The sequence below is a fragment of the Leucoraja erinacea genome, chromosome 8 (genome assembly GCF_028641065.1).
Source record: "Leucoraja erinacea ecotype New England chromosome 8, Leri_hhj_1, whole genome shotgun sequence".
Lineage (NCBI taxonomy): Eukaryota > Metazoa > Chordata > Chondrichthyes > Rajiformes > Rajidae > Leucoraja > Leucoraja erinaceus.
In genome coordinates this window covers 19,675,868-19,701,914 of record NC_073384.1, presented here as the reverse complement: position 1 = coordinate 19,701,914, position 26,047 = coordinate 19,675,868, and the positions used below count along the sequence as shown (strand labels likewise).

Below are 26,047 nucleotides of genomic sequence, written 5' to 3'. Positions count from 1 at the left end.
GAAGAAGAAAGAATGACCAGAGTGTAAGTGGTTCTGGATTATTTTGGTTGCTTTCCTGTGCCAGCGTGACGTGAAAGCTGAATTATGTGATAGACGAGTCTGTTCACAATTTTCCACAATTTCCTTCGCTCGAGCAGAACAGTTGCCATACCAAGCTGTAATGCATCCAGATTGAATGTTTTCTATGTGGATCTGAACAGATTGATAAGAGTCAGAGGAAATATGCCAAATTCTCCGAACCATCTGAGAAATAACTTTGCAAGAGTAGTCAATGCTGGAATGCAGAAAACTCGGAAGGTGATTTCTGCACAACAAGCTCCCACAAACGGCAATGTGCTACTGCCCATCTCTCAGTTGAGGGATGGGCATATTGGCCAGGATACCAAGAAGAACGCACCATGCTCTACATTGAGGTTGTATCCTGGGACATATCCTGGGATATTGTACTCCACTTAGCATCCTGGTTTAACATTTCTTCCAATATACAACAAGGCTGCCAACGGCCATGGCAATGGAAGCCAACAATCCACCTTCAGGTATTGTAGTGATTCACAGGGCTGCATTGTATGGCGTGTGGACAGAGCTGGGATTAGTTTGCAGGGAAACAGCCCTATTTGCTTTTTCCATTCCAGACACCAAGAAAAGACATTTGGACATTTGAACACAGCGAGACCAAGCATTGACATGGCAATCATTTCTCTTAACCATTCTGCTCAGTCTGCCTTGACCTGCTCGATCTCCCAGTTGCAAAATATTTTAAGGTACACAAAAATGCTGGAGAAACTCAGCGGATGCAGCAGCATCTATGGAGCGAAGGAAATAGGCAATGTTTCAGGCAGAAACCCTTCTTCAGACTGATATTTTATATCAAATATCAAATGATGCCAAATATTTTAACTCCCCTCCCATTCCCATGCTGACATTTCTGACCTGGGCCTCCTCCACTGTCAGCGTGAGGCCACATGTAATTTGGAACAACACCATCTTGAGCAGTTTACCACCCAGTGGTCTGAACGTTGGAATCTCTAATTTCAAGTAACAGGTACATTCCTTTCCCTCCCCTCTCACCCTCCCCACTCCTCCATCCTAGTTCTTCCACTAGTTCCACCTTCCGCATCCTTGTATCCCAGTCATTAGAATTGTAGCCTAACCCTTCATGGGCAGGTGCTAAAAGTTCCAAATTTGGTGGGGTAGGTGCATCAAAATAGAAGAAGAAAATGAATTTGTAAGTTGGATTGCCCTTGTCCTGGATTATTTTGGTTGCTTTCCTGCTGGCCAGCGTGATCTATTTTTGGATAGGACAGTTGCAGAGATATATGGGCCAAATGCAAGCAAATGGGACTAGCCCAGAATTCCAATTTGAGTGGCATGGAAATAATGGGCAAAGGAGCCTGATTCCATATGTGATAGCTCTCTAGACGAGTCTCTCCCCCCTCTCACAATTTCACTCTCCGCAATAAAAAAATCCAGTTTTAAAAGTTTGTTTTTGGAGATTTCCCCTAACTCTTTAGCTTTCTTCCCCTATCGGGCTCTCCCCCCCCCCCTTCTCTCCCCTCCCCCTTCTCTCTCCCCTCCCCCCTCTCTCCTCCCTCTCTCTCCCTCCCCCTCTCTCTCTCTCCCTCCCCCTCTCTCTCCCTCCCCCTCTCTCTCTCTCTCTCTCCTCTCTCTCTCTCTCTCTCTCTCTCTCCTCTCTCTCTCCCCCTCTCTCTCTCTCCCTCTCTCTCCCCCTCTCTCTCCTCCCTCTCTCTCTCTCTCCCCTCTCTCCCCCTCTCTCTCCCCCTCTCTCTCTCCCCCTCTCTTTCTCCCCCTCTCTTTCTCCCCCTTTCCTTCTCCCCTCCCACTCTCTCCTCTAAGTCCACTAGGGGCGCCACATTGATGGCAGCCTCTGCCTACAGTCTATCTGGGTAGGGTTTGTTTTGGAGATTTCTTTAGCTTTTCTATTTGGGGTAGGGGGTTTGGGTAAGGGGGAAACCGTTTCCCAGTCATTTCCTGGCGAGGTCGCGACTATTCTCCGAGTCGCGTGCTCACCCGCCCCCCCCCCAACCTCGCAGCCCACCACCTGGATTGAAGCGGCCTTTCCTGCCGGGGACCCGGACCAGAGCTTCAGCAGCGGCGGCGCAGCACTGGATACATCGAGGAGTGGGCGATTGCTTACCTGGATCACCATTGAAGCTCCGGAGTGTTGGGCCTGCTGCTTCAACATCGGAGCTGTGGTTCATGGAGCTTCCAGCGCGGGAGGCACTGACTTCAATATCGCGAAGTCCTGGGGCCCTTTTGCCGAGGGCCGCCAGCATTGAATCTCCACCCAGCTTATGTATCTTGTATCTTGTAATGATTCTTTAAAAAAAAAGAGAAAATTGGAAACCTAAGATAAAAACAGGAAACGGTTTGTTGTTTAGTCCAGTCATGATCTTATGTCAGCAACAGCCAGCTTGGATGAACTCCTTTAACACTCATTTTGTTTTAATCCTTCACGGAATGTGCAAATTTTTGGCAAATATCCTGAGGCAGGTGGCCTGGGTGAAAAGAGGAATGGAGTTTGTCATACCAATCCCCCGCCATCATCACCTTCTGACCTGACGCTACACAATGCAATCTGGACAACTGTAATCTTCCCTCAGGAGCTCTTGAATCCCAAACTAAATTAATCCCATTAATCTTCCAAGGTTTTAAAGGGGCCAGTAATTGTCTTCCACGCAACAGTTGGAATGCACCAAGAGGTCTCGAATTCAAAGCTTACACTCCCCCAACAGGCAAAGCGCACTTGGTCACGAATAAACACTTTGAATTTCAAACAGATAAGACACGTGCTGACAGCTGTTATAATCTAAACCAGTTTTTTACACAGAGTAAATGGGAGGCAGATTAAAAGAGCCTTCAAGCTATCTGCCCAGATCTTTCATTTTCCAAGTGATCTGAGTGTTCTGCCAAAACTAGAAAGTTCATAAAACACTCAAAGAAAAAAAAACAATGATATAAAATCAGCTGAGGCAAAGAGAATTTAAAAAAAAAAAGAGTTTTAAACAGGCCATTTTCGTAAATTAAATTAAAATGCATTAGTTTGAGTTCCAGTATTAAGGCTATGACCCCAACATATAGAAATCTGTATAAGAAACAGTTTTTCTCTGATGTGCTGTTAATACCTCAATCCAAACCACAAGTTGATCTTTTATGATCACCTATCCATGCACATAATTGTCCTCCTAATTTAACCCTTTTAGGACTAGTATAATACTAGTGAATCTGCACCCTATCACCTTGCAAGGGCCGGATGCACTTCCTGAGCTTTGATGCCTACTGCAGAAGGGACATCCTCCAGATGGGATTTGATCCTGGTTTTTCCGGTGTTAATTGGATTCAGCTGCAATGGTTTAGTCCACAGTGACGAAAGTGGTAATAAAAATCAATTATTAAGAAGTAGCTTTGACCAAAATAAGTACTTTAGTTGCAGTTGTGCAGAGCACTAAATTGTGAGGTAACATTTGAAAAATGTTCGTCTCATGCCAAAAGTGGCACTTTGGCTGCAATGTCAGGTCTCTCACTTCAGAGACAGATGAGGCCACAAGTTGAATGAAGATCCAGTTATCTGGAGTTTTGAAATCAACAACTTCCATTTATATACAGACTATAGCACGAGCAAAAAATATCCCAAAATATTTCAGGGAAAATCAGACTGAAATGGAAAAACAACGAGTGACCTTGGAAGAGGGGCTGTTACTGGTCAGGCAAGGAATGTTCCACAGGGGAGGTAAGAAATGGAAGTTAACCCTGAGTTGCTTAGATAATAAGGAGATGGCAAATGTAATGAAAGAAACCTATGATGCCTATATTGTACTTAACTCCATTGAGAACCATGCTAACTATAGAAACATAGGATGGAAAATAAGCCAAGAGAGAGAATGGATAAAAAAATGGGTTATGTAAAGAGGAATCCAACAATGTTTTAATGGCATGTGGTAAGAGGAGAGCAGTAAAAGGTTGGGTAGGATGTTGGAAATTATGAAAATTGATAAAGTACTAGGATGTCGAGTCTGAAGAAGGGTTTTGGCCTGAAACGTTGCCTATTTCCTTCGCTCCATAGATGCTGCCTCACCCACTGAGTTTCTCCAGCATTTTTGTCTACTTTCGATTTTCCAGCATCTGCAGTTCCTTGTTAAACACTAGGAAGACTTAATGTATCTGAAAAGGTCCCTATAAGATGGGACTGGAGATTGGCCATGTTTACATTCCTAGGCATCCATATCAATAGAAACCTTACCTGGTCCCTTTACACTGATGTGGTGTTCAGGAAAGCTCAGTGTATTTGTTTAGGTACCTGAGAAGATTCAGCATGTTCAGGAGGATTTTCTCCAACTTCTACAGACATGCTGATGGGATGCACCTCAGCCTGTTGTGTTATTGATGGTCTGAACTTGCAGAGAGTGGTGAACATAGCCCATCTTCACAGTGTGTTGCATCAGAGAGGTTGTCATCCTGGCCATTCCCTATTCTCATTCTACCTTTTGAGAGAAGAAAGCTCAGATGTGCAGACTTTGGAACAGGGTCTTTCCTACCGTTTTCAGGCTCCTGCATCAATTGCCACTTTCACTTCCCCTTCCCAGAGGTGCTGCCACAAACGTTCTCTTGAATTGAATTGAATTTAATAGAAAGACACAGCTTCATTTTCTTTGTCTGTACATGTTTGTGTGTACAATCAGCCTGAAGAAGGGCCCTGATCTGAAACATTACCTATCCATTTTTCCCAGAGTTGCTGGCTGACCAGCTGGCTTACTCCAGCATTTTAGAAACATAGAAAATAGGTGCAGGAGTAAGCCATTCGGCCCTTCGAGCCTGCACCGCCATTCAATATGATCATGGCTGATCATCCAACTCAGTATCCTGTACCGGCCTTCTCTCCATACCCCCTGATCCCTTCAGCCACAAGGGCCACATCTAACTCCCTCTTAACTATAGCCAATTAACTGGCCTCAACTACCTTCCATGGCAGAGAATTCCCCAGATTCACCACTCTTTGTGTCTACCTTTGGTATAATCTAGCATCTGCAATTCTTGTCCCTACAGGGAATTGAATAGGTTTGAATGAACAGTCTTTAAAGTAATGTGGCTGCATGGCTAGGAGTAAAATATTCCATAAAATATATTATTTTTTTACATAGGGAGTATCTTAGTTTGAGGGAGTAGGGGGTTTAGGTTGCAGATGGACTTGTCATAATCTTCCTGTTCACACTGGCTGCGGAGGAAGAATCAGAAGAGGGTAGGAAAATAATTGTGTCACTTTTGGTTCAGAAATACGTATAAAGCAATGCAGGCAGCAAAAGGCCAAAGAATTTAACCTCAGTAAGCAAGCAAAAGGCCAAAGAATTTAACCTCAGTAATAGAAAAGCAATTAGAATCAGTAATCAGGTAAAACATTAATAAACTCTTTAGTTAATATAGGAACGTAGCTCTGATTTGTGAAATGTAAATTATCTTGGTCTAACCTGATTAAATCTTTAATTAGTTCCCACATATGGAGGGATATGGGTAAAACACAGGCTTTTGGGACTAGTGTGGCTGGGACATTTTGGCCGGTATGGGCAAGTTGGGCCGAAGGGCCTGTTTCCATGCTGTATCACTTTATCACTCTATGACTCTATGGCAGAGAAGGTTGATGGAGAGAATGCAGATAATACTATTTACATGGGTTTTCAGAAGAGTCTGATAAAACCCTACTTTAGAGACTGGGTCAGAAAATTGAGCCCTATAGAATTAAAAGACCAGGGGCAACCTGGATTGAAAATTGTTTTAAGAATAGAAATCAGAGTACTGATAAGTGAAATAAAACCAGGAAATGGTGGAGATGGTGGTCAGCACGTCTACCAACGTATGTGGAAAGCAAAATAAGGTGAATGTTCAGGTCAATGACATTCACCATTACAGTGTTGAAACTGGAGAATAGTGAACTGTAGTCATCTCCCAAGATTAGTGCTGACGTCACTGCATTATTTGTTACATTAATGATTTAGACATGCATAAGGGTTAGGTTACACAGAAAAAAAAATCTAAATTTGCAGATGGCACAAATCCTTGAAGTGCAGTAAAGGGTAAACAGGATAGTAATGGGATGCAAAAAGTCAGGGTTGGCTGAATGGAAGAGAAAGAGGACACTGAAATCTGAATCAGAAAAGTGTGAGGTAACACACTCTGGAAGAGGAATGCAGAGAAATAATGTAGATTAAATGGCACAGTTCTATACTTTATGAACAGATGGCTTAGGTGTGCATTAGGTTTTTAAAGTTTCTCATTCAACCAATACTAATCAAAATCTTCCGCTGCTGTCTTGGATAACAGTTGGTTAATGTGACATCCAATTTATAAGCAAACTGGCTTAAATTACTATGATTTCCAGAACTTTTGAAATTCTCCAGGAATCTCTGCAGTACAACAAAGATAAATGTTCGTTTTTACATACCAACTACCTGCAGCGGATTTCAAAGGTTATGAAATCGCTTCCTGGCAACAGGACATAGAAAACAACAGAAGGAGGCAAGTCGGAAACATAATGAACTGCAGGAGCTGGAATCTTCAGCAAAATGTATAGTGCTGTAATAACTCAGCAGGTTAGACAGTATCTGTAGAGGATAGGTAACGTTTTGGGTCAGGACCCTTCATCAGACTGATTGGGGGACTAGTCATTTGTTTGAGTCCATTCCATCAATTAATTGCATTGTGATACAGGTGAAATTATATATACATTTCTGTAGAGAGGGAACAAGCTGTTCAAGAACATGAAAGAAGGAAGTAGTTATCTAAAACATACCCTAAAACGTAGGTCCTGTATTAGACATTATTTGGAATTTTAATTTAAATGATACATTGCTTTTTGCCATAAAACACAATAGTTTTAGGGAGTCTGTGTTGGAAGGAACTGCAGATGCAGGTTCAAACCGAAGATAGACACAAAATGCTGGAGTAACTCAATGGGACAGGCAGCATCTCTGGAGAGATGGGTGACGTTTCGGGTCGAGATCCTTCACAGGAGTCGCTAGTTTTAGAGTATTGGTGTTGATTACCAAGATACAGTAAACTTTGTTTTGCGTGCCATCTAGGCAAATCATACAATATACAGTATGAGTACAACTGACAGAGCAAAAGCAAAATAAAGAGAGTGCAGAATATGGTGATGCAGCTACAGAGAAATTGCACTTTAAAAAGTGCAAGGGCAACAACAAGGTAGTTTGGAAGATCGAAAAATTCATTCCTTGCATATGAAATGCTCATTCAAGTATCTGATAACAGGTGAGAAAAAGCTGTTCCTGAATCTGGTGATACATGCTATCAAGCATTTGTATCCTCTCTCCGATGGGAGAGGAGAGAAGAGAGAATGACTGGGATGGGAGTGGTCCTTGATTATGTTGGCTGATTTCCCAAGATAAGTATGAAATATCAATGCAGCCAATGGTGGGAAACTGGATTGTGTGCTGGACGGCTGCCTTCACACCTCCTTACAATTTCTTGCAGTCTTGCGCAGAGTGCTGGTCATTCCAAGCTGTGATACATGAAAGAATGGTTTCTATGGTGCATTGGTGCAGATTGGTAAGCGTCATTGGGGACGTTGAATTTCCTTACCCTTCGAAAGTTCTAAGATAGTGAACACACTGTGGAAAAACAGGTTTCTTCTCTGCAATGGATGGAGCATGACAAGCAGTTTGAGCAGAGGAAGTTGCCATAAAGAGCCAAGTATTTGTGAGTTTTGGAATTTATCGCCCCACCCCACCCCTGTCTGAGAATCTGTAAGTGGTCTGTCACTGAGTATATCCATGACTGAGATTTATAGTTTTTCAGAAACTATTAGATAGTTTCTATCAGATAGAAAAATGGATTTGAGAAAGAAAATTTGCCATTTAGTTGGGTGGTTGGACAGTCTCACAAACTCAGGTAGCTTCCTCCTGCTGTGTCTGCAATTTAGCTGAAGAATGAAAATGAACCAGATTACCATCTGTTCTTCTTCAGCATTGATGGCTCTACCTACCTAGAAGAGCATGTGCAGTTTTGATGGATGAGGATGAGTTTTTGAGAATGTGGCTATTACCCGAGTCGCATCCTTGCCCCACCCCCCACCTTGCGGCTTACCAACTGGATTGGCAAGGCCTTTCCTGTCGGGACCGGACCAGAGCTTCAGCAGCGGTGGTGAGGTGCTGGAAACATCGCGGAGTGGTCGAGGCCTTCCTGGGATCGCCGCTTGGAGCTCCGGAGTGCTGGGCCAATGCCCCAACATCGTGGAGTTGTGGGTGCGGAGCTTTAACGTCTTTAACATCGCGGAGTCCTGGGACCCTTTGCCGGGGGTTGCCAACGCGAATCTCCGCCCAGCGCGGCCTGTGGACATCGGGAGTCGCGGACTCCAGTGGAAGGTTGCTGACGAGAGGTTCCCGGTGAGAGGACCTGAACATCGGGCCACCCGTTGCGGCGAGGACGGGGTGCTCGGGAGGCCCCGACCACGGGTGAACATTGGGGAACATCGGCAAGGAGATTGACTGGACTTTGGTTCCTTCCCTCACAGTGGGGAACTTTGGTGCTTCTGTGGGGATGTTTGTGTTGTGGACTGCTGTGTTCTGTGTTTTGTGTTTTTTTATTTTTATTTTTGTATGACTGTGACGGACAAAGAATTTTGTTGTCCCTTCATTTGAGACGATGACAATAAATTAAACCAAATCAAATCAAATCAAATTGTTCTCTGGTCTTTGTTCTTTGTTCTATGATCAGAGAGCAATCAATCATTTTTTTTAGGCCGACTTTGGCCATACCTCAGTGAGGAGATGCCATTTTCAGGCAAACAAAATGTTGGCAGAAGTAAAGGAATAGAAAAATAAATAAAATTCACTCCAAATGATTTAAAACAGTAGCTGTGCAACGCAGGGAATCATTTAATTATAGCCCAACTACCAGGAAAAGGCTGATATCTAATTCAAATCATAAACCCACAGTAAACACAGCAAGGATTCACATTCTGGAAGTTTTGTTATACATTTTGGAACAGTGTATTTATAGATCAAAACCTCGACGTTCCAGTCAGATAAAGTCACAGATACTCACATTTCTGTGGGAATATTTCACGCAAAATTGTGGCAAGGGATGTGGTTGACAAGCGCCAGACACTGAACTGAGTGGCTCTGCTTTCCAACTGATTGCCAGTAAATTTTTATTGGTTATCTGAGTACTCATGAGGAAAAACAAGTAGTCGAATTTAAAGGGAGTTAAAGCATGCGACTGTTAAGCTCTCGGGTATTAGGTTTGTTTTAGAAATCCCCACACGGTGGATAATCTGCATTGATATTTGTTCTCAACACCTAAATCCATCAGAGCTATCGATGCTTGGACTAACCAAAAATGGGAGACTGCCGTTAATAAAATTAGCCGCCTCGGTATAAATAAGCCGGTGCCTTCATGCATTTCTTTTTGATTAATGCTGTTTGATCAAAAATGAATAATAGACAAGTGGTTTAATAGAAGGAACTGTTCCAATGATGGAGGTGTTAGAAGTGGAGAGCAAAACTCACCACGATGGGGAAATGTGGGAGGGGGATAGAGTCATGATGTATTGTGAGGTTGAGCATTGAGTAAGAGTAAGGGAAATGAAATGATTGGAGTATTTTTCCAATTAGCCAACACAGATATCATGGGCTAAATGACCTCCTCCAGTGCTCTATATATAATTCATGTCATGTATGATGTTGGTTTAACATTTTAACCATGTGGCTGGCTGATTGCAGTGCATCTGCAACATTGGTTGGGAGTGGAATTCTCTGTTTCTCTGAATGCTTCCTCGGCATTAAGTTTATCCTTCAATTATCAAGTATGCTATTAATTTGAACTGCCAAAAGATTTTTGCCACTTGAGAAAGAGATAATGGGACATGGGAGCAGAAGGCACTGCTGGCTTGCTGGTGCTTCTGCAGAGAGGTTTCAATGTGATCCGTCAGAAGATCTGGACTTTAATTGCTGTGCATCGCACAGGGCAATTACAGCACCCACTAGAGGTCCAAAAGATCCTAGGAGCAAAATGAGGCCAAGCAGCCCATCGAGTCTATTCTGTCATTCAATCATGGCTGATCTATTTTTCCCTCTCAACCCCATTCTCCTGCCTTCTCCCTGTAACCTTTGATGGTCTCCCTAATCAAGAACCTATCAATCTCTACCTTAAAAATACCTAATATCTTACCTCCATTGCTGTCTGTGGCAAGCAATTTCACAGATTTACCAGCCTCTGGCTGAATAAATTCTTGAATGTACGTCCTTTTATTCTAAGCCTGTACCCTCTTTTTCTAAACTCTCCCATTACTGGAATCATGAGCTGTGGAGGACATTCAATCTCTCTCTGATCCTTACCCTTCCATAACACATTGAACTGAGGGGGTTGTAGACAGTGGAATTAGTACGCGTGTTGCTGCTGAGAGTCCTGATAAGCAGATAGAGGAAGGGCAACTGAAATTGACTACGCAAAAAGGAATTTTTTGGGGGTGATTGCAATGTGATTTAGATACGTACATCGTGCCTGGACTTGTCAGACTTTTTTGAGGTTAAATTGAGATCATCACATCTAAACCCATCTATACAGATAGTGAATCGTTGTACAAATCATTTGGCATTGCACTTCATAATAATTTGAGTAGAATATTGCTACCTGCTCTTTGTTTTCTGTCTGGTAATGAATACTCAATCCTTGCTAGTAGATTAGTTCAAGTTCAAGTTCGCGTTTATTGTCACTTAGCCAATTAAGGTATACTGACATTTGAGTTACCATACAGCCATACTAAGTGAGAAGCAACAATACAAACAGCCACATAAAATAAAATGTAACATAAACATCCACCAGTCATCTTCCTCCTTTGTTCACCCATGGTGGTCGGGGCCTTTGAACCCTCCGCAGTTCGCTGCAGCTGACGATCCGATGTCCAAGCCCTCACATCGGGACGATGGAAACTCCGGCATCGGGATGGATCGGAACACTCCGCGACATGGAGCTCCCGAGTCGGCCTCTTCTGATGGGAGACCACGGCTTCACGGTGTTAAAGTCCACAGGCCCTTTCGGAGCACTTTTGCTGGTGATCTTTGGCAAAGGATCGCCCGCTCCGCGATGGGAAAACCGCACCGCACACTGTGTGGGGGCAGCGGGGGGTTTGTGGGGGCGGGGGGTGTGTGCAGGGGTTGTGGGCGATGCGGTGTGTGGGGGGGGGGGTGTGTGAGGGTGTGTGTTTGGAGGTGCATGTAGGGGGGGGGGGGGTGTGGTGTGTGTGTGTTGGGGGTGCATGTGGGGGGGGGGGGTGTGTGGTGTGTGTGTGTGTGGGGGGGTGTGCACAGTGGTGTGTGTGTGGGCGGGGGAATGTGTGTGGGCGGGGAGAGTGTTTGTGGCTGGGGTTGTGGGCAGAGGGGGGAGGGTGAGTGAGGGGGTTGTGCGGGAGGAGAGGGGTGTGTGGGCAGGAGGGGAGTGAGCTCAGAGAACAGACGGGGTAGAGAGGGAGGCATCACTGAGGAGGGGGACCAGAGTAGCAATGGCTGGAATTGGCGGTGCGATGGGGACTCACAACAAGTTCTGGTCGCTGTTCGATCTCCTCCGCCAGACTTACAGTCTCTGCATTCTGTCTGGCGACATTGGTGACATCTCCGACTCTGGGCTGGGCTGGATCTCCGACTGGGTTGGGCTGAGTCCCCCATTCCGGGCTGAGCTAGGTCGGGTCTCTGACGCTGCGCTGCTGCTTGGTGCGGGGCTGCTGCTTGGTGCAGGGCTGCTGCATGGGGCGGGGCTGCTTCGGATCCGGTTCGGAGCCTCCGCCGGCCATCTTCAGCACTAAAGATGCGATGGCGTAGGCAGGGGCGGACCATCCTGGGGAGTGATGGGGAAGAGACAAATCCACGCAACGCTGGAAGGCAGGAGAAGAGATTGATCTGCGCAGGTGTGGTTTTTAAGATTTTTAAACCTCGCTAACTTTTAAGACATTCAACCGATCAGAACGAAACTTGGTGCAATTGCAGCATAGGAGAATGGTGAGTGAACTGGCTAAAAATCGTAGTGCCGTCGAACCATTTTTGCGCAAATAGAATGACTGCCAAACCGGAAGATAACAAGATCATAGTTTTAGTTATGTATCGATACTAGACCAAGTGGGACCCGTTGGGTCTCTGTCACATGGGAGAACTGGATCACCAACGCAACCCATTCCCCAATGCAATATTCCATATTTACCCGTTCCCCCAATGCAACCCCTCCCCCCAACGCAATACTGCACCACACACGCATAGCCCCCAACTGCGTACGCATGGCTCATTTCCCCTCATCCCCAGCAGTCCTTCCCCCTCCTCTTCACCCTCCCTCTTCTTTCCCCTCCCCTCCCCCAATCCCTCCCTCACCTCTCCCTCCCTCTTTCCCCCACCCTGTCACTCCCTTCCTCCATAACTTATTTCCCCTCCCTACTCGCCTCCTATCCCTTTATTCACAATTCCTCACCTCCCCCCCCATCCCACTCCCCCACTCTACCTCCTCACCTCCCCCACTGCCCTCCTCTCCCTCTATTTCCCCACTCCCTACCTCCCCATTCCCCCCTCATCTCCCTCTTTTCCCCTCCTCCCCCACTCTCCTCACCTCCTCCACTTTCCCCCTCTCCCTCCCTACCCCCTCCTCTCCCTCAATCCCCCCCCTTTCCCTCCTCACCTCTCCCAATCCCTCCCCTTTCCCCCACCCTCACTCCCTCCCTCCCTCCATCCCTAAAAAGCAGCATCTGCACTTTCTTCCTCCACAGGTCATTCATTGTTAGCTGTGGTTTAGATCCCGTTGACTTGACGATTGGACCAGTTTGCATCGTGTGTGTGTAAGTAAGTTACTCAAACTCCGCGCAAATTGCTTGGCCACCCTGGAACCCTACTCCCTCCCTCTGCCCAATCCGGCTCAGCCGCCGCATGGCCCGACCCCGCCCTGTCCACACGCCCACTGCCGCCGTGCGGCCCGTCCGCGCCCTGCCCACCTGCCTGCGGGAGGGGGGCGGGGGGGGGGGGGGGGGGGATGGAGTCAGTGTTCGTCCCGGTGGGCACCACGAGTTTCGATGAGTTGGTGGAGAAGATCTCCTCTGAGGAGGCCATGAGTTACTGCAACAGCGGCTGTGGAGAAGATGAACCCAGGGGGGCGGGTAGACGGGACCGCCTTTGCCGCAGAGGGCGGGTGGGGGAGAGGGGTGACGGGTGAGTGATGAGGGAGAGAGAGACAGAGAGACAGGACCAGGGCCTCCACTGAACCCCCCCCGCGGCCGCCGTTGGCGGTGGGGGAGACGATAGACAAGTTACTGTGAGGGTGGGAGAGAGAAGTTTGCGAGTGAGGCGGGACAGGCCGCTGCCAGTGGGGCAGGAAGAGGCGGTGCCAACACGGCCGTGGCATTGACTGACAGGAGAAGAGACCAATCCACATGGTGCTGACTGAGGGAATCTGCATATGTACGTTTTTTAAGATTTTTAAACCTCGATAACTTTTACAATATACCACCGATCGGAACAAAACCTATTGAACTCGCAGCACAGGAGACCGGTCAGTAACCTGGTGAAAAATCACAGCACTATCGCGTACCGTTTTTGCACAAAAAGAAGAATCTCACAAACTGGTAGAGCATAAAATTAGAGTTTTAGTTATGTATAGATAGATAGATGATAGATTGTCTCATCTAAGCAGCATCCTGGTGAAACTCATCTACAAACTCTTCAAATCCTACGCTTCCTTCCTGTAATGGGATATCCAGAACTGTCCAGAATACTCCAAATATGGCTAACCAAAATTTTATGAAGTTGCAACATGACTTCCCTAAATGTTCCAATATGCCTCATTTTCCACGCTATCTACCTATATTGCTACTTTCAGGGAGCTATGACTTGGAATAAATGAACCCTATGTACATTAGTGCTGTTATAGGTCTTCCAATTCGCTGCACACTTTTCAGTTAAAGTTGACCTTCCAAAGTGCAACCCTCAGACTTGTTTGGATTAAACTCCGTCTGCCATTTCTCTGCCCATGTCTGCAACTGATCTATATCCAATCTTATCCTTTGGCAGCTTTTCTCACTCTCAAGCATCGAGAGACAAGTGCTTTATTGTCATAATCCAGATGGAACAATGAAATTCTTACTTGCAGCAGCACAACAGAATATGTAAACATAGTACACTGCAAACAATGTAATAAACGAGAAAAACGTTCAGTGTCTAAATATATACACATACCCGTCTTCACATATATATATATAAATATATATGTGAAGACGAGTATGTGTGTGTATATATATACACACACGCACACATACGTACACATAAAAAACAAACAAACAATAATAATACAATAATAATAATAGTCTGTGTAGTCGAGAGCTTATTTGGAAGTTTTAGTGTTCTACCTGCAATCCACTAATTTTGGTGTTGTCTGCAAACTGGCTAACTACTCCATCTACAGTCATGTTCAAGTTATTTAAATTTATCACAAACAGAGGTTACAGCAGAGTTCCTTGTGGTACTCGACTGGTCACAGACCTACATTACAGCTAGAATAACACTTCCATCACTGCTCTCAGAATTCTAGGATAAGCTACATCTGCATCCAAATTACTAAGTCACCTTCCTTTGAAATGTTAATTGTCGCTCTCTCCATTTGTGCAACCTGAGTGTCTCCAGAATTCTCTGTCTTTATTGCAGATTTCCATTCTCGGCAGAGTTTGGCTTTGATTTTCGCTTTCAATTTTAAACATTGTTACAGGCTCAAGGGACTGAATGATCACTGCTCCTAACATTCGTTAGCCTTGTTTGCCAGACTGTTAGCTTGCTGATGGTCTGATCTATTGAGTTCAGGAATTGAATATAATTGGCAATGAATGTAGAGTCGTACAGCACAGGAACAGGCCCTTTGGCCCATAATGTCTGGCCGAAGATGATGCTAAGTTACTCCTCTGCCTGCACTTAATTCATGACTAATTCTATGGAATTTTTTGAGGATGCAACAAGTAAAATGGATGAAGGAGAGCCAATGGATGTAGTGTCTTTTCAGAAAGCCTTTGATAAGGTCCCTCATAGGAGATTAGTGGGCAAAATTAGAACTCATGGTATTGGGGGTAGGGTATTGACATGGATAGAGAACTGGTTGGCAGACAGGAAACAACGAGTACGAATAAACGGGTCCCTGTCAGAATGGCAGGCAGTGGCGAGTGGAGTGCTGCAAGGCTCTGTGCTGGGGCCGCAACTATTTACAAATATATATTAATGATTTAGCTGATGGAATTAAAAGTAACACTGGCAAAATTGCAGATGACACAAAGTTGGGTGGCAGTGTGAACTGCTAAGGGGATGCCAGGAGGTGGCAGGGTGACTTGGACAGGTTCAGTGAGTTGGCAGATGCAGTATAATGTAAATAAATGTGAGGTTATTCATTTTGGCGGCAAGAACAAGGAGGCAGATTATTATCTCAATGGTTAAGAGAGAACGGCAGATGCTGGAAAAATCTAAGGTAACCAAAAAATGCTGGAGAAACTGAAATGTCGAGACCGAAACATCGCTAATTCCTTCCCTTCATAGATGCTGCCTCACCCGCTCAGTTTCTCCTGCAATTTTTGTCTACCATTATCTCAATGGTGTCAGATTAGGAAAAAGGGAAGTGCAACAAGATCTGGGTGTCCTTGTACACCACTCACTGAAAGTAAACTAGCAGGAACAGCAGGCAGTGAAGAAAGCTAATGGCATGTTGGCCTTCATAACAAGAGGATTTGAGTAGAGCAGTAAAGATGTCCTTCTGCAGTTGTATAGGGCCCTGGTGGAACCGCATATGGAGTATTGTGTGCAGTTTTGGTCTTCTAATTTGAGGAAAGACATCCTTGCTATTGAGGCAGTGCAGCGTAGGTTCACAATGTTAATTCCTGGGAGTGCGGTACTGTCATATGAGGAAAGATTGGAATGACCGGGTCTGTAATTACTGGAATTTAGAACGATGAGGGAGATCTTATAGAAATATATAAAATTATAAATGGACTGGACAAGCTAGATGCAGGAAAAATGTTCCCAATGTTGGGGAATCCAGAACCAGGGGCCACAGTCTAAGAATAAAGTGAGGCCATTTAAAACTGAGATGAGAAAAAACGTTTTCACCCAGAGAGTTGTGAATTTGTGGAATTCTCTGCCACAGAAGGCAGTAGAGGCCAATTCACTGGATGAATTTAAAAGAGAGTTACATAGAGCTCTTATGGCTAGTGGAATCAAGGGATATGGGGAGAATACAGGAACGGGGTACTAATTGCGGATGATCAGCCATGATCACATTGAATGGCGGTGCTGGCTCCAAGAGCCAAATGGCCTCCTCATGCACTGATTTTCTATGTTTCTATGTTTCTATATACCTCCATTCCCAGATTATCCACGTACCTATCTCAAAGCCTCTTAAATGCCACTATCATATCTGCCTCCACCACCACACCAGGCAGCACATTCCAGGCACCCACCACTTCTATGTAGAAAATACGTCCCACAACCTCCTTTAAACATTCCCCTCACTTTGAAGCCATGCCTTTTGACATTTCCACTCGGAAAAAGTTATCAATTTAAAAAAAATGGAAGACAGCTTTCGCAGATTGCATGAGGTTATTCCTTTTTCCAATCCAAATGCTGAGTACAGTGTGTTACCATATTTGGCAAAAGATTGAAAAGCATCTCATTACCTTCATACTACAAGCTCAGTTGAAACTCTGAATCCATGACTCATTGGCATCTTTCTTAATATTACTCCCTTGCTTTATACTGTCTGTCATCGCTAGACCCGAGGTAAGCACATCAGTTCCAGCATCTGGTTACTTACAATGCTGACTTCAGAGGGACATTGCAGATTTCAGAGGGACAAGGAGGCATGCCATGTATAGTCACAAATAGCTGGAGTAACAGTGGGACAGGCAGTATCTCTGGAGGGAAGGAATGGGTGAAGTTTTAGGTTGAGACCTGTCCCACTGAGCTACTCCAGCTTTTTGTGTCTATTTACGGGTTAATCCAGCATCCGCAGTTCCTTCCTACACATGTCGTGTGATGGTGACTGATATTTTCTCCCTTTAATCTGTAACTGCGTCTTCTATCAACTGAGAATTGGTGTTGTTCTGGCAGTATAGCTTTAACTGGGACTGGCATCTACTGTGAATAGGACAAGGAGCTGAATGTACTTATAAAAGATTTTGTAGGTGGCATCAGATGATGAGTGGAAACAAGGGTTGGCAGCATGAAGGAGCCTTGATGGCCATGCATTTTATACAACGTACCCCTTATTGCAGAGCACCAGCCTGCCAGTCCTGGTGGAAGACAAACATGCTGGAGTAACTCAGCAGGTCAGGCAGCATCCCCAAAGAATATAGATAGGTGACATTTCAGGTCAGGATTCTTCAGTGATCCAGTTGACCTCTGCCTTGGCATCCTGACTAAAGCAGAAAGATGAGCTTCACAGTACATGGAGTAGTGGTTCATAGTTTCTGCAGTGTTTTTTTTATAATTCTCTCTGTGACTTTGAACACAGACACCAGCAGAATGGTCCACGAGAGAAAAGGAGAGGTGCGATCAATAGTCTGCACATTTTAAAATCTCTTAGAAATCATCTATTCAAATGCATCACAGCTTGATTTGCTGCCCAAAGCCGCAAGAGTTGTGAATGCATCATGTCTATCACATAAACTAAACCTTCCCCCCTCTCCTCTAGCCCCACCCTCCCCTTGTCTGCTTCCATACTTCACACTGCCTCTGGTATGCAGCCAAAATAATTACTGACCCATCACATGCTACCAGAATAGGGGCAGCATGGAATAAATACAGAATAAATCTTCCTCTTTACACTATCCCATCACACACTCCTAATGCAGGCACAGTATAGGGTTGGATACAGATTATAGTTCACTTTATGTTGTCTCATCAAGCAGATCTGTACTTTTCTATCACACACACCCAGTGCAGGGATAACATTGGTTAGATCAGAGTATAGCTCCTTCTACACTATCCTGTCACACCTTCCAAGGACAGGAATAGTTGGTGTGGCTTGATGCAAATCATCACGCCCAATGGTTAAAGCACCATTCAAACATCTGGATGAGATTTGATAGTAATTTCAGAAAGTAGTCCCATTGCACTTACCATGGCCATTGGAAATCAGAATCCATTCTCCCTGTATCTCAATCTAACGATTGATTGGCAATGTATCTAAACATCTGCTTTGTGTTATTCAAAAAGAGAAAGAAAAAAAATCAAGTTAAATCCAGAATAAAGTAAGTCACCCTGTATATCATCTCGTCAAACACTCCCAGCATAAGGACAACATAGCAAAAAAAAACTGCTGGAGGATGGATCAGGCAGAATGTGTGGAGGGAAATGGACAGACATTTTGGTTCTGAAGTAGGATCCTGATGTGAAATTCTCTCTGTTTAAGAGGGAACTGCAGATGCTGGAGAATCGAAGGTTACACAAAAAAGCTGGAGAAACTCAGCGGGTGCAGCAGCATCCATGGAGCGAAGGAAATAGGCAACTTTTCGGGCCGAAACCCTTCTTCAGACTGATAGGGGGTGGTGGGGAGAAGGAAGGAAAAAGGAGGAGGAGGAGCCTGAGGGCTGAGGGATGGGAGGAGACAGCCCGAGGTCTGAGGAAGGGGAGGAGACAGCAAGGGATAACAAAATTGGGAGAATTCGATGTTCATGCCTGCAGGATGCAGACTCCCCAAGCGAAATATGAGGTGCTGTTCCTCCAATTTCCAGTGTTGCTTACTCTGGCAATGGAGGAGACCCAGGACAGAGAGGTCGGTTTGGGAATGGGAGGGGGAGTTGAAGTGCTGAGCCACCGGGAGGTCAGGTAGGTTCTTGCGGACCGAGCGGAGGTGTTCGGCGAAGCGATCGCCCAACCTCCGCTTAGGTGCGACAGAGGTTCACCTGTATCTCCTCCAAACTTATCTACTGCATCCGCTGCTCTAGATGTCAGCTGATCTACATCGGTGAGAGGTGCGACAGAGGTTTACCTGTATCTCCTCCAACCTTATCTACTGTATCCGCTGCTCTAGATGTCAGCTGATCTACATCGGTGAGACTAAGCGAAGGTTGGGCGATCGCTTCGAAACGTTACCTATTTCCTTCGCTCCATAGATGCTGCTGCACCCGCTGAGTTTCTCCAGCATTTTTGTGTACCTAGTGTTCTGCGGATAATGGCTGCAATTTTGAATTGATAATTTAATAAATAGTTCCTTTAGTTATTGCCCTCCCCCCTTCATTTCTTGCTTCCTTTACCCCCAAAAAATATGAGTTTCAATCTTGAAAGCTTAAACTTCTCCTGCAGATCCACTAACCTTTGAAGATGTTTCAGACTAACCACTGTACTAGTTAAATACATTTCCTAAGTCTATTCCTATGAGGCCTAATGCTATTTTTAATTTGTAACCTTTACTTCTGATGGCTGTATTTGGAAATGTTCACTGTGACTGTCCCGCTAAATCAGCAAAGCTTTTTTCCACAGCTCAGTTGGGTTATTCCATTCTCTTAGGGGAATCAACAATAACAAATGTAATTTATACCACACCAGAAACATATAATATAATATAACAATTACAGCACGGAAACAGGCCATCTCGACCCTTCTAGTCCATGCCGAACGCATAATCTCCCCTTAGTCCCATATACCTGCGCTCAGACCATAACCGTCCATTCCCTTCCCATCCATATAACTATCCAATTTATTTTTAAATGATAAAAACGAACCTGCCTCCACAACCTTCACTGGTGCACTTTCCCTGGAGCAACATAGGATTATAACTATATGGAATCAGAAACTGGACCACCTAAGGAGATGCAAGAGTGGCTGAGGGAGGATCTGAGAGATGATGGAAAAGAGTGGGATTTTAAAACTCAGAGCCCACACAAACTAAGTCAGTCATCAGAGATAGAGGAATGTAAGTTGCTCTCTGGGTGCAGCATAATCAAGGACCACTGATATCCCATTCATTCCTCCTTTGCCCCACTCCCATCGGGCAGAAGATACAAACTACAAAAGTACGTACCACCACATCCAGGAACAGCCCGTGTTCTTACACTACTGAATGGTCTTCTCACAAGATGTGTAGTCCCGATCTCTCACTCTTCCTCATTGTAGATCTTGCACATTTTTTCTGTAACTAACATTGTAGTGTGATAACATTATATTCTTTACGCTGGTAGTTTTTTCTTTTCACTACCTGTTCTACTTGTGATTGACTTGATTCTACTCACGTGTATTATGATTTGGCTGGATATTACGCTTTTCACTGTATTTCAGTGCACGGGACAATAATAAACCAATACCAATACGAATTGTGAAGTGAACGGGAACATGACAGTCCTTTTTGCTGCATTTATATCTTAATCAAAACTTACTTTACAAACTATGGATGATGTTTGCTGAAATTATATTGTCTTTTTCTGAACAAGGCTTAGGGCCTTGAAATATTTGGCTCCTTGGGTTGTGTTACGACTCCCGAATGCAGGTACTTCAGAGCCGCGTAACATAATTCAAAAACTAGGTTTAAGTTCAAAAATCTTTTAATTATTCAATGGAACACAAAACCCAAACCTGATTTAAACAACCCAGTCAGGGATATGGATGGACTAACAAACAATTAAACAGTGCTCCAGCCAGCCACGTAATGGACCGTCGAACCGTAGACTCTAAAACCTGCCTAAAGAGATATAACCCTGAAACAAAATATACGAAAACACTAAGGTCAGCCCTTATCCATCCCAATTCAATATTTGTTAACAAGGAATGGTGAAAGTACACAAAGTTCTATGCCATGTGGCCAGGCCTTCCTCAGCTCACACCAGCAGGCTGCTCACAAGTCAGGGTCCACGAAGAAAAGAGAGAGAATCCTGGGAAACTCTGGTATTTAAGCTTCAGATGAGTCACCCGTCACCTGACGCAGCTTGGCCAATCGGGTACAGGAGCCTTTTAACCTCTTGATTCCAGACTCACAGCCACGAGGCCTGTACTCGGGAGAGAAACAGAGAAAGGTAAGTACATAGCATTCACCAGGGGAGGGGAGGGGAGGGAGCGCGCGCGCGCGCGCGCGCCTAACAGGCTGATGCAGGCTTTCTGTTGCATTGATTTATCTCAGAATCTTTGACTTTTGCCAGATTTTGCTGTAATTCTACTGACTGCATCCCAGAAATGGAGCCAAGTCCATAGATTTAAAAAAACAACCTCCAGGGGTGTTAACCAAATTGCTGAAATCTCATGGAGCTCGTAAGTGAGTGTTCGAGATTGTAACTGTCAACGTAGCCAGCCACCAGTGTCTATAGATTAATATTAATCCTAAAGAATCAGAGAATCGTGGAGATTTATAGGACTGAGGAAAATTATTTGATTCTTCACAGCAAGGCTAACTTCAAACAAGGCCAACCAAATTTACAGTATCTCCTGTTGTAGTCTGTGCCTTCTTTAATTTAATTTTGAGTTTAATTTGGAGATACAGCGTGGAAACAGGCCCTTCGGCCCACCTAGTCCATGCCGACCAGCGATCCCCACACACTAAAGCTGTCCTACACATACTAGGGACAATTTACAATTATACCAAGCCAATTGACCTGCAAAACTGTACATCTGTTGAGTGTGGGAGAAAACCGTAGAACCCGGAAAAACCTCACGCAGGTCATGGGGAGAACATACAAACGCCGTACAGACAAGCATCCGTAGTCAGGATTGAACCTGGATCTCTAACGCTGTTAAGCAGCAACTCTACTGCTGCTCCACCGTGCCGCCCTATAAGAGCATCCTGCAGTGTTTGCTGGTAGGACACTGTGAGCAGTGAGTTTCAGAGGAAAATGCCCTTGTGAGTAAAATGTTAGTCATCAATTCTCCTCCAATCACTTTAGATCTGTGCCCTGTCATTATTGCGTTCTCTTCTGAGGCCTTGTAACTCTTTCTTTTTAGACAATAGACAATAGATAATGGTACCAGGAGTAGGCCATTCGGCCCTTCGAGCCAGCACCACCATTCATTGTGATCATGGCTGATCATCCACAATCAGTACCCCGTTCCTGCCTTCTCTTCATATCCCTTAACTCTGCTATCCATAAGAGCTCTATCTCACTCTCTCTTGAAAGCATCCAGAGAACCAGCCTTCACCGCCCTCTGAGGCAGAGAATTCCACACACTCACAACTCTGGGTGAAAAAGTTTTTCCTCATCTCCGTTGTCACTGGCTTACCACTTATTCTTAAACTATGGCCCCTAGTTCTGGACTCCCCCAACATCGGGAACATGTTTCCTGCTTCTAGCGTGTCGAAACCCTCAATAATCTGAAATGTTTCAATAAGATCCCCTCTTATCCTAAATTCCAGTATATACAAGCCCAGCCATTCCAATCTATCAACAAATGACAGTCCCGCCATCCCAGAAATTAACCTTGTGAACCTACGCTGCACTCCCTCAATAGCAAGAATGTCCTTCCTCAAGTTTGGAGACCAAACCTCCACACAATACTCCAGGTGTGGTCTCACTAGGACCCTGCACAACTGCAGGAGGACCTCTTTGCTCCTATACTCAACTCTTCTTGTTATGAAGCCCAACATGCCATTCGCTGTCTTCACTACCTGCTGTAGTACAACAGGACCCCCAGATTCTGTTGTACTTCCCCTTTTCCCAATTTGACACCATTTAGATAATAATCTGCCTTCCTGTTTTGATATTTGATATAGCTTTGATATAGCTTAATTAAAGCTCTCTACAATTTCTTCTGTCCCAATATAATCACAGCTTTGCCAGTTTCAATATTAAATTCTCTCATACCTGAGTTAGGGTATAAACATTTTCCACGGTGGAAACATCAAAATCTAGAGGGCCAGAGGGAAAGTGTTAAGGACATATGCAGGACAAGTCTTTTTACACAGCGAGTGCCAGGTTCTTTGAGCATGCTGCCGAGGGTGGTGATTGAAGTAATTCAATCGTGACGTTCAAGAGGCTTTTAGATAGGATCATGACTATGCAAACAATGGAGCGATATGGATCATTTGCAGGCAGTAAGAAATAGTTTAACTTGGTATCGTATTCATCACAGACTCTGCGCAGCACTGTTCCATATTCTTTGAGTACTTGGTTATGGTCCTGTTTCATTTTTTCTGACACTCTGGGAGCAATCTCTCATCACCCTGCCATCACTGCAGTATCCAGTGATTCACTTGGCAACAGTACTCTCTAGCTGTTGCTTGTAGAGTGGTGTGTTCTTGTACTGTTCTATGTTCTATGTGTCACAACTCCTCTGAAGCTTCTTTCATACCATCAAACTTGTCCATAATGCTTTTGATCAGGGAAGGAAGACCAACGTTCATGATATCTCAGAGAAGTTGTGCATGAGCTGAGAAGCTGAAGGAACCACCTCATGCTAGATTGAATGGTTTTGTTGTTCTTCAATTCCTTCATACTATTGCTTTGGGCATTGATCACTTCAGCCAGTCTGGTGGTGGAATCAAACTGTTAACAGTGCTGTTTCAATCAAGAAATTGCTGACCATATTTTTAATGGATAAAATGCAAAACAACCTGCACACCATTGTCAATGTTTTGGATTTTCTCCATCATTGAGAGATGCCCACCAAAGCTTATTGTTTCTCCAGTTGGCTGGTGTCCAGTGTAAAGGAGATCCATGGTCTTCTGAGGATTGAGACAATTTATGAACTCAGCAAAGGATAGCCAAGAAATTAATAGAAGAATGTAAACTAGAGTCTGAATTGGTGAGAAGCATAAAAACGGCAGAGAACACATTTTTATAGGCGAGCAAAGGAAAAGAAGGCCCATTACAGATAGAGTGGGGAGAATTGTTAAGGGGAAAAAAGGAAATGCAAAAATTAAATAAACAAATATTGATATCTGTGCATATGGAAGAAAATGTCTAAAAGCCCCTGGAAAGCCCCTGACCACTGGGTGGCGCCCACAATGGCCACTTTCAAGATTCAAGATCAAGATTCAATTTATTTGTCATTTGGACCCCTTGAGGTCCAAACAAAATGCCGTTTCTGCAGCCATACATTACAAACAAATAGACCCAAGACACAACATAATTTACATAAACATCCATCACATCGCTGTGATGGAAGGCCAAAAAAACTTAGCTCTCCACTGCACGCTTCCCCCCCCCGATGTCTAGTCAAAGTCAAAGCCCCCGGCTGGCGATGGCGATTGTCCCGCGGCCATTAAAGCCACGCCGGGTGGTGCAAGGTCGCACACCGGGTTCTTGATGTTGGAGCCCCCGGCGTGCGCTCGCAAAGTCCCGTAGCCATTCCAAGCCGCGCGGGGGGGTGATGTCAGGCCCCGCACCAGGAGCTCTTCGACCCCGCAACTCGGGCGGGAAAAGTCGCCGTTGCAGGAGCTCTGAAAAGCGGTCTCCCTCCAGTGACCCGCGGGCTCCCGGTGCCGCCGTCCACCAGACCCGCAGCTGCAGCCTCCGAATCTCCGGAGGTCGGGCAGCAGCAGCGCTCCACCACCGCTCCACCCGCTCCGGACTCGGCCAGCTCCGCGACGGTGAGGTGAGTCGTCGGCACCAGAGCCCCCGGTCTTCTCCTGTTGGAGGCCGCTCCACGTTGCCGCCCCAACGACAACGGAGACCCGACAAAGAAAAGGTCGGGTCTCCCGTGCAGGGAGAGATTAAAGGTTACCCCCTCCCTCCCTCCAACCCCACCCCACCCCCCCCCCCCCCCCCCCCCACACACACACCCCCCAACAAAAAATAACAAAACTACATAAAAACATAGACAAAAAAATTATAAAAACGCAGACGGGCTGCAGAGGCCGCTGCTGACGAGAGTCGCGCCGCCTACCTAAAAATTGCCAACAGTCTCTCGTCTTTTCCTTCCTTGTTATTTTATAATATGCGTTAAATGTATGTTTTAGTGTTCGTTAACTTGTTTTATGGGGGGGGGGACTTTTTTTAATCTCGTACCTCGACGGAGATGTAATTTTTTTTTTTTTCCATATCGTACCTTCATTCGCACTGAGGCTTAACATTGTGGAGCTGGCAGTCCCTGTCGGGGATCAACTTTGAAGCTCCAACCACGGGAGCCTGCAGATTTTAACATTGTGGAGCTCATGGTCCCTGGTTAGAGAGTGACTTCAGGAGCTCCGAAGCCACAGGAGCTTCGACCGCCCCGACGTGGGAGCTTTGATCGCCCTGATGCGGGAGCTTCGATCACCCTGACGCAGAGGCTTCGATCGGCGGTTGTGGGAGCTATGATCGCCTTGACTGCAGATGGTCCGACTGCCCTGACCACAGGAGAATGAAGAGGAAGAAGATTAGAGTTTATGGTGAGGAATGTGGGGAATCTGCTGTGGTGGATGTTTATGTTAACTTTTATGTTGTTGTGTGTCTTATTGCTTTTTATTTGTATAGCTGTATGGTAATTCGGGTTTCACTGTACCTTTATTGGTACACATGACATTAAACAGACCTTTGAACCTTTGAAATACTAGACAAGCAAAGAACCAGTCAGAATGAGGAACTGGTGAAAATTTATATCAATTAAAAAAAAGTACTAGAGAAGTTAGTAAGAGTGAAGGCCTATAAATTCCAAGGAGCTGATGATTGACGTTCCCGAGATTTGAAAGAGGACAATAAATGCAACAGTTATTCAAATGTTTGTACATTCTGGAGTGGCTCCTGTAGTTTGGAAGAAAGCTAATGTGATTCCACTATCTATGAAAGGAGGGAAGGAGACACCACAGGGACCTACTGACCTGTTGGCCTGACATCAGTGTTGGAAAAATTAATGCAATTCAATTTTGTTTTCATTATTACTTGCTGCAAATATATGCTTGATTTCAGTGACATTTCCAAGGACACTTAATTATCAACATTTCCCTTTCTTTCACCATTTAAAATAATACTCTGCTTTTCTCCCTTATGTGCCAATTTAGTGGTATGTTCAAATTGCATTCAGCAAAATCCCAAGAAATGATCGTAACATTTTTGAGCCACGTTGGATTTAACCCTGAAGCAACCTCCTGGTTTTTAAGTTGTAGCAAATCGCCTGAAATC

General features: G+C 44.9%; 2 long non-coding RNA genes across 2 annotated transcripts in view; one reads left to right on the top strand and one right to left on the bottom strand.

The window, feature by feature from the left end:
* The window catches only part of LOC129699404 (uncharacterized), an 81,870-nt gene extending 76,846 nt beyond the window's left edge, over positions 1-5,024 (bottom strand). The window contains exon 1 of the long non-coding RNA XR_008723840.1: positions 2,156-5,024. This is a non-coding gene — a long non-coding RNA (uncharacterized LOC129699404). The remainder of the gene's footprint in view (positions 1-2,155) is intronic.
* The window catches only part of LOC129699405 (uncharacterized), a 74,643-nt gene continuing 52,211 nt past the window's right edge, over positions 3,616-26,047 (top strand). Inside the window, exon 1 of the long non-coding RNA XR_008723841.1 lies at positions 3,616-3,748. This is a non-coding gene — a long non-coding RNA (uncharacterized LOC129699405). The remainder of the gene's footprint in view (positions 3,749-26,047) is intronic.